General features: G+C 41.4%; 1 non-coding gene across 1 annotated transcript; it reads right to left on the bottom strand.

The window, feature by feature from the left end:
- Positions 1–2,849: 2,849 nt before the first annotated feature.
- Positions 2,850–2,954, bottom strand: LOC127787770 (small nucleolar RNA R71). Its single transcript, XR_008020234.1, has one exon. It is a non-coding gene; the product is annotated as a small nucleolar RNA R71 (small nucleolar RNA).
- Between the last annotated feature and the right edge of the window lie 9,584 nt (positions 2,955–12,538).

Raw genomic sequence — 12,538 nt, 5'->3', positions numbered from 1 at the left:
TTGTGCTGTTTGGGCTCACTTGTTTTCTGTTGGGCTAGGCCCAACCCTAGCCTCCCTAGCCTTTCCTTTCTTAGCCATATATTTAAGGCCTCTTAGCATTAATTTCCAGAAGATCATGAGATAGAATGGGAGGAGAAAATAGAGAGGATTCTGCCCATTTTTGTTGTTGTAACATTTTTTTGTTTTCTACATCTTTTGTTCCATTTTGTTTTCCTTGCTGTAATGATAGGCTAGAGCATTTGTAACCGGTTGTGTGTCTTGAATCCATGTGGAATTTGAGTCCCGGATGAGCTACAAGAATCTGGTTTGTTGTTTGTTTCTTATTCATTTCTATTTGGTTTAGTTTGGGCAAATTTGTGAATGCATGGAGTTCATGGCAGGTTTGTGTGAATTTGCATGGTTTCATTTTTGTTAAATGCTTTACAGAGCAGAATGTTATAGCCGGTTGGTATAACATCTAGGAAATGAATATTATGTGCTTGAACGGTTGTTCTTGCATAGGTCCGGATAGGTTGAATAGAGAGTGAATGGCTGCATTTTGTTTACAAGAGATTTCTGTATTCATTTTGTTGTTCCAATCATTCTAATCCTTGGACGGTTGTTGGGGATGCTTTGAGTTTGTTATCCGGATATCAAAACATCTAGCAAGCCAAGGTATATAGGTTGGACGAGGAAGATTTCACATAGGAGACAAATACACAGCCGGTTGCATATCTTTTACTGATTTTTCATCCATCTTTATCTTTCTGTTTTGCCAATTAATTTTCTGTCAAAACAACCCCCTAAACAAACTGTTATTTGTATTGGTTCTCCTTGTTGGTAGAAGAGGTGAGGCTCCTTGTGAGAAGATGACCTAGGGTGCACTTTGCTGCAAACTAGAGAAGAGATACATAGATCTCTAATTCTGGAGTGGTTCGATAGCCGGTCAGAATTTTGGCGCCGTTGCGGGGAGCCAAGTTTTTCTTCTAAAAACATAGAGGACCGACCCTATTTTCTGTTTGTTTTGTTTTCTTGTTTGAGTGTTTTATCTATTTTGTGTTCTTGGTGAAAAGGTTATCAGTTGTTTATGAGGTTATCAGTTTGGTGTTCTTGGTGAAAGCTATTCTGTTCTTGAGATGAACTGATAGCAAGCAGCAACAGAAAAGCCTTATTTACCTTTTCGATCTTTTTTTTGTGTTTGTGTGTTTTCCTTTTCTGTTTTTCTTGTTTCTAGTATTATTTTTGAACAAAGAAGTGGCTGTTGGAGAGGGCTGCACGACCTGATCTTCTGGAAAGCACCCTGCAACCCTGCAGCCCTGCAGCAACTGAAAAAGCAAAAAACACCTGCAGTCCTTCTTTGATTTTTAGTAGCACACCTTGTGTCCTTCTCTGATCTTCATGTGCTCTGATAGGCGCTGAAAAGCAAGCTCACACAGCAAGTAGACAAGCCTGCAGCAGATCAGGAGAGCATAACCATTTTTAGAAAGCTGAATCCCACTTTTCTGCCTCTGACAGCAGATCACCTGACCAAGAGGACATTCCTTTTATTTTCCCTTTTAGCATTCCTCTTATTTTTCTTCTAGCATTCCTTTTAACGTTCCCACTAACCTTCTTTTCGTTTGGCAGATAGACAAACTGCAGCTGCAACCAAGAGGAGATCACCCACAGCAGCTTTCCCATTCAACAGCTGTTTTGACCATCCCCATAACAATAGCATTATTTAAGGATTGAGCTCGAGATACCGGTGCTATCCTCTTCCCTTCTCATCCTTACTTGATGTTCTTTCATGTCTTTATGCATCCCTTGATGTTTTCTTGCATTTAGAGTGGTCTTTGAGGCAAAATAGGAGCTGATTTGATAAAAAAACGATTTTGACGGTTACTGTTCACAGATTTTCACTTGCTCCGATTGAGCTGATTTTTGGTGTCCAAAGAAATGGGGGTGGGTGGGGATAAAGAGTCACAAAGTTGTGGTGAGGAGACCCTTTTTTGGCCAAATTCCAACGTTTAGACCACTTTTGGGGCCATTTTGTGTTTCTCAGTGGCTAATTTGGTGTGGTTTTTAGTGTTTTTAGGTCCCTCAGTGTTTTTGTGTTGAAATTTTGTGAAAAATTGCATAAAAAAATCATCTAAGGGCTTATTGTTTGACCTGTTTTTGTGTTTTTGTGTTTTTGTGTTTGTGTGTTTTTTGTTTTTGTTTGTGTGTTTTTTTTTTTTTTTTTGTGTTTCTGTGTTCTTGGTATGCATAGGCCATTTTGTGTGCTATTTTTGTGCTAATCTCTAATGCATGACCAGGTCATCTAAGAAAACATTACTTGACTTGGATCTTGAATTAGAGAACACTCTTAGAAGGCAAGCTAGAGAGCTTAAGTCTCGGGATAGGATTGACCCTAATAGTGCTTCTAATACTTCATCCGAACCTATTCCAGAATTCATCAATATGGCAGATAATGGTAATGGAAATAATGGAAATAATGGTAATGGAAATAATGCAAATCATGGTCATTTGGATGGTAGAACCATTAGAGAGCTGGCTGCACCTGATGTGCATTACCAGCCCCTATGTATTCAATACCCACAGTTGGATGCTAACTTTGAACTAAAATCTGGACTAATCCACTTGTTGCCCAAGTTTCATGGTCTTGCAGGAGAGGATCCGCACAAGCATCTAAAAGAATTTCATGTTGTTTGCTCAACCATGCGGCCACAAGGAGTAGATGAAGAGCAGATCAAGCTGAGAGCCTTCCCATTCTCACTTGATGGATCAGCCAAAGATTGGCTCTACTACCTACCACCAGCTGCTATTACCAGTTGGGATGGATTGAAAAGGATCTTCCTGGAAAAATTCTTTCCAGCCTCCAGAACAGCATCAATAAGGAAGGAAATTTGTGGTATAAGGCAGATGAGTGGTGAAACTCTACATGAGTATTGGGAGAGGTTCAAGAAGTTGTATTCCAGCTGTCCTCACCATCAGATAAGTGACCAACTCCTAATTCAGTATCTCTATGAAGGTCTAATCCCCATGGACAGGTACTTGGTAGATGCTGCAAGTGGAGGAGCTTTGGCAGAGAAGACCCCAGTAGCTGCACAAGAGCTGATATCAAAGATGGCACAAAATGCCCAGCAATTTGACACCAGAATTAACACTCCTACAAAAGCCATCAATGAAGTCAATGTGGCTGCCACTATGGACCAGCAAAGGATGGAAAACAAGCTTGAGGAATTGGCTTCCATGGTCAGGCAGTTGGCATTAGAGAGAAAGCAACCCCAGCAGCAGCTTTGTGGCATTTGCTCCTTGCCATCCCATACAACAGATCAATGCCCACAGTTGCATAAAATAATGAATCTGTTGCTGGCATCTTCCCTGGTAGACCTTTCCAGCAGCACAATCCACCTTTCCAGCAGCATCCACAACACAAGTATGATCCATACTCAGCCACCTACAATCCAGGTTGGAGAGACCATCCAAACCTCAGATATGGCAGCCCTTCCAGTCAACATGTGCACCAGCAGCAGCCATACCACCAAAATCAACCATTTCAGCAGAGGTTCCATCCTTCAATTTCAAGCAACCATGCTCCACCACCAAGGCAGAATCAAGCTATGCAACAAGCACCACCATTACCCAAGTCAGAACCTACCTTAGATGATCTTGTTAAGCAACTAGCAGCCAACACACTCCAATTCCAACAGAAAACAGAAACCACAATTCAAAATTTGGAGACCCAAATAGGCCAGCTAGCCACAAACATCAATGAGTTAAGGAGTCAAGGTTCGGGGCAGCTTCCTTCACAACCAGTTGCCAATCCAAGGGGTAATGTTAGTGCCATCATGCTTCGAAGTGGGAAAGAAGTGATCATCCCAACCCCTCCACCATCATCAAACATGGAGCAACATGTAGAGGAGCAGAATGTAGAGGGTAGCAAAGAGCAGCAACCCCCCTCAGTCCAAGAAGCCAAGCAACCAAACTCCAGCTATCAAGAACAAGGAGAGTCTTCCAACATCCAGCCCCTACCATTCCCACATCGAGCAACACAAAACAAGAAAAGAGCAGAGGCCGAAGTGGATAAAGAGATTCTGGAAACATTCCAGAAAGTTGAAGTCAACATTCCCTCCTTGAAGCCATTAGACAGATCCCCAAGTATGCAAAATTTCTCAAAGATTTGTGTACTCACAAGAGGAAGCTTATGGGGAATGAGAAGATCAACCTTGGGAGAAATGTCTCTGCCCTTATCCAACCTGCCATGCCAGCAAAGTGTAAAGATCCAGGGATGTTTTCCATTCCTTGTACTATAGGAGACATGCAATTTAGCAATGCTTTACTAGATTTAGGTGCATCCATTAATGTCATGCCTAACTCTATTTATGCTTCATTGCAGTGTGGTCCTTTGAAGCCAACAGGAGTGGTTGTCCAACTAGCCAATAGAAGTACTGCACACCCCACTGGAGTCCTAGAAGATGTGCTGGTTAAGGTTAAGGATTTAATCTTTCCAGCAGATTTTTATGTTTTGAATATGGAAGATAACAGCACACTTGAGCATGCACCCTTGATCCTAGGGAGACCATTCTTAAAAACTGCTAGAACTATTATCAATGTGCATGAGGGTACACTTTCCATGGAATTTGCTGGTAACACAATTAACTTCAAGATACTTGATGCCATGAAATTCCTTGCCGAGGATCATTCCACTTTTCAAGTAAATAGAGTTGACCTGTTAGTGAATGAAGCATGTTCTGAGTCTTCTGATTTAATTGATAAAATCCCCACTGTGCATGAGTTCCCAGATACGATTATTTGCACTAATTGTAGTGATGGAGAGAGTCAATGTGCTGCATGCTTAGAGATTGCTGAATTTTTGCATAGACATGAGTTTGATTTTGATGCTAACATTTCCCAAGTGGAAGATAGTGCTGCTAACCTTGTTGAGCAGGTTGATAGTGCCTTGGAGTTAGAGTTCCAGTCAAATAGGTCACCCCCCTCTTTGCAGCAGCCACCCACCATTCAGTGCAAGCCTTTGCCTTAGCACCTCAAGTATGCATTCTTGGAGAAAGATGAGAAGCTGCCAGTCATCATTGCAAACAACTTGCAGCCTGACCAAGAGAGAAAGTTGCTGGATGTGCTGAAAAATAATAAGAAAGCAATTGGGTGGACTTTAGCGGACATAACTGGAATCAGCCCATCTGCTTGCATGCACCGTATCTTATTGGAGGAAGGAGCAAAACTAGCAAGGCAGCCTCAAAGAAGACTTAACCCAACCATCCTTGATGTGGTAAAACAGGAGGTAAGTAAATTACTTGCAGCCGGTATTATTTACCCTATTTCTGACAGCAAGTGGGTGAGTCCCGTGCAAGTTGTTCCAAAAAAGACGGGCATCACGGTGGTCCCAAATGAGCACAATGAGCTCATCCCCATGAGAGTGCAGAACAGTTGGAGAGTCTGCATTGATTATAGAAAGCTGAACCAAGCAACCAGAAAAGATCATTTTCCCCTCCCATTCATTGATCAGATGTTGGAGAGGTTGGCTGGTAAGTCACACTATTGTTTCCTTGACGGTTTTTCCGGGTACTTTCAGATTTGCATAGCCCTAGAGGATCAAGAGAAGACCACCTTCACCTGCCCCTTTGGCACATTCGCTTATAGAAGAATGCCTTTCGGTCTATGTAATGCTCCAGGTACCTTTCAGCGATGCATGGTAAGTATATTTTCAGATTTTATAGAGCATTGCATGGAAGTGTTCATGGATGATTTTTCAGTTTATGGCACTTCTTTTGATGATTGCTTGGTTAGCTTGGGTAGAGTCCTAGAGAGATGCATTGAAAAGAACCTTGTTTTAAATTTCGAAAAATGTCATTTCATGGTAGAACAAGGAATTGTTTTAGGGCATGTTCTATCTAAGAAGGGTATAGAAGTGGATCGGTCTAAGGTTGATGTTATTGCTTCATTGCCTTACCCCACCTCTGTGAAGGAGGTGCGTTCTTTCCTTGGCCATGCAGGATTTTACAGGAGGTTCATCAAGGATTTCAGCAAGATTGCACTTCCACTTTCCCACCTTCTCCAGAAAGAAGTGACCTTCCACTTTGATGAGCAGTGCAAGCGAGCATTCGAGGAACTAAAGAGTCGATTGATTTCTCCACCCATCATACAGCCACCCGACTGGGAGTTGCCCTTCGAGCTGATGTGCGACGCCTCCAACTTTGCAGTGGGCGCCGTCCTTTCACAACGTGTGGAGAAGAAGTCACATGTCATTGCCTATGCCTCGTGCACCTTGGATGCTGCTCAAGCAAACTACACCACGACTGAGAAGGAGCTTTTAGCTATTGTGTTTGCTTTAGATAAATTTCGCTCCTATCTTCTGGGTTCTAATGTTGTCGTGTTTTCTGACCATGCAGCCTTGAAATACCTATTGAAGAAGCCCGATGCTAAGCCCAGGTTGATACGGTGGATGCTCCTACTTCAGGAGTTCAATGTCGAGATAAAAGATAAGAGTGGGGCCGAGAACCTAGTAGCTGATCATTTGAGCAGGGTCCCTCCTTCTTCAGATTCCATAGTCATGGACTCCCAGCCTATCAGGGATGATTTCCCAGATGAGTTATTATACCACATTCATGGTGTTGAGCCCTGGTATGCTGATTTAGTAAATTATTTAGTTGCTTCTGAATTACCTGCATATTTTAAGAAGGAACAGCTAAATAAATTTAAGAGTCAGGCTCGGTATTATGTGTGGGATGATCCCTATCTGTGGCGCATGTGTAGTGACCAGGTCATCAGGAGATGTGTGCCTAACCATGAGTTTGCATCTGTCTTAAATTTTTGTCACACACTTGCATGTGGTGGTCACTTTGGTCCCCAACGTACAGCTAGGAAAGTCCTAGATTCTGGATTATATTGGCCTTCACTCTTTAAGGATTCATATGAGTTCTGTAAGAATTGCACACGTTGTCAACACACAGGCACTATATCACGTAGGAATGAAATGCCTCAACAACCCTTATTGTTTTGTGAAATCTTTGATGTTTGGGGCATTGACTTCATGGGTCCATTTCCTGTGTCATTTGGTTATTTGTACATTCTGTTAGCTGTGGATTATGTTTCTAAGTGGGTGGAAGCTAAAGCCACCAGGACTGATGATGCTTCTGTGGTTGCAGATTTTGTTCGTTCTCACATCTTTTGCAGGTTTGGCATGCCTAGGGCCATCATCAGCGACCAAGGATCCCACTTTTGCAATAGAAAGATGGACACCCTACTTCGTAAGTATGGGGTATTACACAAAGTGGCGACTGCTTATCATCCACAGACTAATGGGCAAGCTGAAGTCTCAAATAGGGAAATCAAGCAGATTTTGGAGAAGACTGTCCAGCCCAATAGGAAAGACTGGAGCACGAGATTAGAAGATGCATTTTGGGCCTACCGCACGGCCTACAAAACCCCCATCGGCATGTCCCCTTATAGGTTGGTTTTTGGAAAAGCGTGTCACTTGCCGGTGGAAGTGGAGCATAAGGCATATTGGGCGGTGAAGCAATGCAATATGGACATCAATCAATCGGGGTCCCAAAGAAAGCTCCAACTTCAAGAGCTTGAGGAGATTAGGATGGACGCATATGAGAACTCATGCATCTACAAGGAGAAGACCAAGGCTGTGCATGACAAGCTTATTGTGAGGAAGACATTCGAAGTTGGCCAGAAAGTTCTGCTATACAATTCTCGTCTCAAGTTGATGCCCGGTAAGTTACGTTCTCGTTGGACTGGTCCTTTCATAGTTATTCATGTTTTTCCCTTTGGTGCAGTTGCAATCAAGGACGAGTCCAATGCAAAGCAATTCACAGTGAACGGGCAGCGACTTAAGCCATTCTACGAGAGCTTTCAGGAGCATATTGTGGAGGAGCTGCATCTCCTCAACGCCACCTCCATTTGATACACCAGGCTGTTTCTCTCTCCCTAGTATTTTACATTTACTTGTCTTCTTCTTGATTGGAATTGCATGTTTACATTGAGGGCAATGTAAAGTCTAAGTGTGGGGGGAGGCAGCATTCTTATTTTAGCAACATTTTCTTTATCTTTTCATATTTCTTTTTCCTTGGGTTTAGTTGAGTTTGTTTTGCGTGGAAATGCAAGTTAAGCAATTAAGTCTAAAAGAACCCATCATGATTAGAACTTCAATCTTATCTTCCTTAATTTCGAGTGACTTGGCAATGAGTTTGATTTGATAGATTGATTGGGTAGTCTACAGCCGTGAGGATTTTGAGCCTATTGTCTTTCTTGTGTGTGCATTCACCTATCATGATCTCCACTCTAGAACTTGTTTTGATTCTTGGTTGAGGCTATATTTGTTCATGCATGACTCAAACATGATTAAGGCATTCTTTCTTGTCCCCATTTAGCCATTTTGTTATACGAAAAAAAAAAATTCAATCAATCCCTTTCGCTTGCCACTTAGAGCCATCATTTTTACCCTTCATTCTCATACACCCCTTTTTGGACCTTCCAACCTTAGGAAGGAAGAGGAATATTAAGTGCATTCTAGAGAGAGAGATTGAATTCATCAAGCAAGTCATAAGGCCAAAGGCCATTTGCATCCATGAAAAAGAAAAAGAAAAGCAAGAAAAGGATAGAAGGGTGAGAAGGAGCGTAAAACGCACTCACCTCTTTCGAAAAAAAAAAATTGAAAATTGATGAGAAAAAGAAGAAAGCAAAGTTGAGACAGAGCGTAAAACGCACTCAACCGAATAAAGATGCAATGTTCTTCATAACGCTTGGAAATTCTATCTCTTGATCTTAGAGTTGCATGAAATGTTTTCTCGACCTAAGGCATGTTTTCCTTCATTGTTGTCTTTCCATTTCTTTCTTCCCCACATTACAACCCTGAATAAGTCCTTTTGATTTGTGGCATGCATTTGACATGGATAGTGGAGATTGAGAAGATAAACAAGCTTATGGTAGTGGAATTGTGATTGGGTGAATTTGAGCGAAACAGTCACCACCACCTCTTGAGAGATTTTTGAGCATACACTTGTCCTGTGAGAGGCTTCTACTTTTGATTTGTCTTATTGGATGAATTTCCATGTCACTTGTTTTCTTGGAAGTAGAGGAAAGATGATCTTTGAATGATGAATTCTTGAAGACTTACCTACCTTGCATCTAATTTGTGTTTTTCCACATTTCTATTCTTGAGTCATAGAGTCTAGTGTTTTGCCCAGGAGTGCAAAAATCTAAGTATGGGGGAATTGATAGCATGCATATTTATACCATATTTTAGCATTTCACCTCATTCTTATTAGGCCATTTGAAGTAATTTTTGCTGATATTTCATTGTTTCTATTTTATTATGCTTCAAATTGTCCTTACACTATTTTCTATCTTACCTCTACTCTATGCATCCAGGCTTTAGGGAATATTGGATGGGCTAGAGAAGTGGCTCAACTAAAGGAGCTTGGGCCTACTTTCAAGGAGCATACTTGGGCTGCTCATTGTGCTGTTTTGGGCTCACTTGTTTTCTGTTGGGCTAGGCCCAACCCTAGCCTCCCTAGCCTTTCCTTTCTTAGCCATGTATTTAAGGCCTCTTAGCATTAATTTCCAGAAGATCATGAGATAGAAAGGGAGGAGAAAATAAAGAGGATTCTGCCCATTTTTGTTGTTGTAGCATTTTTTTTGTTTTCTACATCTTTTGTTCCATTTTGTTTTCCTTGCTGTAATGATAGGCTAGAGCATTTGTAATCGGTTGTGTGTCTTGAATCCATGTGGAATTTGAGTCCCGGATGAGCTACAAGAATCTGGTTTGTTGTTTGTTTCTTATTCATTTCTATTTGGTTTAGTTTGGGCAGATTTGTGAATGCATGGAGTTCATGGCAGGTTTGTGTGAATTTGCATGGTTTCATTTTCTGTTAAATGCTTTACAGAGCAGAATGTTATAGCCGGTTGGTATAACATCTAGGAAATGAATATTATGTGCTTGAACGGTTGTTCTTGCATAGGTCCGGATAGGTTGAATAGAGAGTGAATGGCTGCATTTTGTTTACAAGAGATTTCTGTATTCATTTTGTTGTTCCAATCATTCTAATCCTTGGACGGTTGTTGGGGATGCTTTGAGTTTGTTATCCGGATATCAAAACATCTAGCAAGCCAAGGTATATAGGTTGGACGAGGAAGATTTCACATAGGAGACAAATACACAGCCGGTTGCATATCTTTTACTGATTTTTCATCCATCTTTATCTTTCTGTTTTGCCAATTAATTTTCTGTCAAAACAACCCCCCCTAAACAAACTATTATTTGTATTGGTTCTCCTTGTTGGTAGAAGAAGGTGAGGCTCCTTGTGAGAAGATGACCTAGGGTGCACTTTGCTGCAAACTAGAGAAGAGATACATAGATCTCTAATTCTGGAGTGGTTCGATAGCCGGTCAATGGCTTGATGCCATGAAATCCGAAATGGATTCCATGTACACTAACCAAGTATGGACTTTGGTTGATCCACCCGAGGGTATTAGACCCATTGGGTGTAAGTGGGTCTTCAAAAAGAAGACTGACATGGAAGGTAATGTACAGACGTACAAAGCCAGGCTCGTGGCCAAAGGTTTCAGTCAAAGACAAGGAGTTGACTATGATGAAACCTTCTCGCCTGTAGCAATGATAAAATCCATTCGGATTCTTCTTGCAATAGCTGCCTATCATGACTATGAGATTTGGCAAATGGATGTCAAAACAGCTTTCCTCAATGGAAACCTGATTGAGGATGTGTATATGACACAACCCGATGGTTTTGTCATCCAAGAACATGCAAATAAGATTTGTAAGTTACAAAGGGCCATTTATGGTCTAAAGCAAGCATCCCGGAGTTGGAATCAACGTTTTGATGAGACAATCAAAGAGTTTGATTTTTCACAAAACGAAGATGATCCTTGTGTTTACAAGAAGATTAGTGGGAGCGCGGTGGTCTTTTTAGTCCTCTATGTAGACGATATATTGCTCATAGGGAATGATGTTCCCATGTTGCAATCAGTTAAAAAATGGCTTTCAAAAAATTTCTCCATGAAGGATTTGGGAGAAGCAACCTATATTCTGGGAATAAGGATCTATAGAGATAGATCCAGGAGGTTGCTAGGACTCTCCCAAAGCACGTACATTGACAAGGTGCTAAAGAGGTTTAGCATGGAAGATTCTAAGAGGGGAAATCTTCCCATGTCACATGGAATACATCTTTCCAAGGCTATGTGTCCAAAGACACAAGATGAAAGAGATAGAATGAGTCTAGCACCATATGCATCAGCCATTGGCTCGATTATGTATGCCATGTTATGTACGAGGCTTGATGTCGCATATGCTTTGAGCATATGTAGTAGATATCAAGCTGATCCAGGTGAGAAACACTGGATTGCAGTGAAGAACATCCTTAAGTACTTGAGAAGGACTAAAGAGATGTTCTTAGCTAAGGAGGTTGTATGGATCCGTAAGTTCATTGGTGAACTTGGAGTGGTGCCCAGCATTGTTGATCCAATAACAGTGTATTGTGACAACAATGGAGCCATCGCGCAAGCGAAGGAACCACGGTCTCATCAACGGACCAGACATGTATTGCGGCGTTACCATCTGATAAGAGAAGTTATCAACCGGGGTGACATGCGTATAGAGAAAGTATCGACGGATGACAACGTCGCAGATCCCTTAACTAAAGCTTTGTCCCAGGAGAAACATGAAAGTCGTGTTCGATCATCAGGTATGAGATACATGAGTGATTGGCTCTAGTGCAAGTGGGAGATTGTTAGTGTAGGTGCTCTAGACCCAATTAGATTTGGCAAATTGTACGCTGACATTTTTAATCATATTTCATATTGAATAAAGAGTTATTTAATTTTGCAAGAAGTCGTTCTATTAGTTTCTTGTTATTAATGTAATGATCGGATGAAACTAGATAGAAGTCCATATGATGTATACTGTGATTAATCTATAAATATGTGAGATGATGCATCACAGTTTCTCGACATCATTAAATGTCCCAAGTCGTAGCAATGTCAAGAATGGACATTGACAATTGCGATAAGACTTGTATGTGCTATGTTTTTGCTATGTGATAGCAATGGGGGACTCACACCCATAGGCATGGGGATGCCTAGACAAGTACATAGGTGACCAATATTGGAGAACATGTCACTGGACATGACTCGCCATGAGAATCCATTTTGGTTAAATGTTGATAGAATTCTCATACGAGATGGGTGTAACTAATCCTTGGACCTGAGGTTGTCACGGTCATCTCATAAGAAGACCGATATGCTTTGACATCGTTTCGATGGGCCTAGATAAAGGCTGCACGTGGGCGATCGTTGGGCATATCGTGAGGCTTATGGAGATGGGTGCATAACTAAGATGGGACTCGTCTATCCCTTGATAGAGGATGATGTATCTAAGGCGCCTTCGGTGGATATTCACTTTAAATCCATGGCCATGGTGAAAGAGATCAATAAGGAGTTATTGATTCACTTTCTATTAAGTGAAGATATCCGGATAACCGAAGAAAGACTTATGTGATCATAATCAAGCAACACATTGCCAACTTGAGATCACATA

Source organism: Diospyros lotus, chromosome 12 (genome assembly GCF_014633365.1).
Source record: "Diospyros lotus cultivar Yz01 chromosome 12, ASM1463336v1, whole genome shotgun sequence".
In the NCBI taxonomy this organism is placed as follows: Eukaryota; Viridiplantae; Streptophyta; class Magnoliopsida; order Ericales; family Ebenaceae; genus Diospyros; species Diospyros lotus.
The sequence above is the reverse complement of the archived record's forward strand: the minus strand, read 5'-3'. Positions and strand labels throughout refer to the sequence as shown.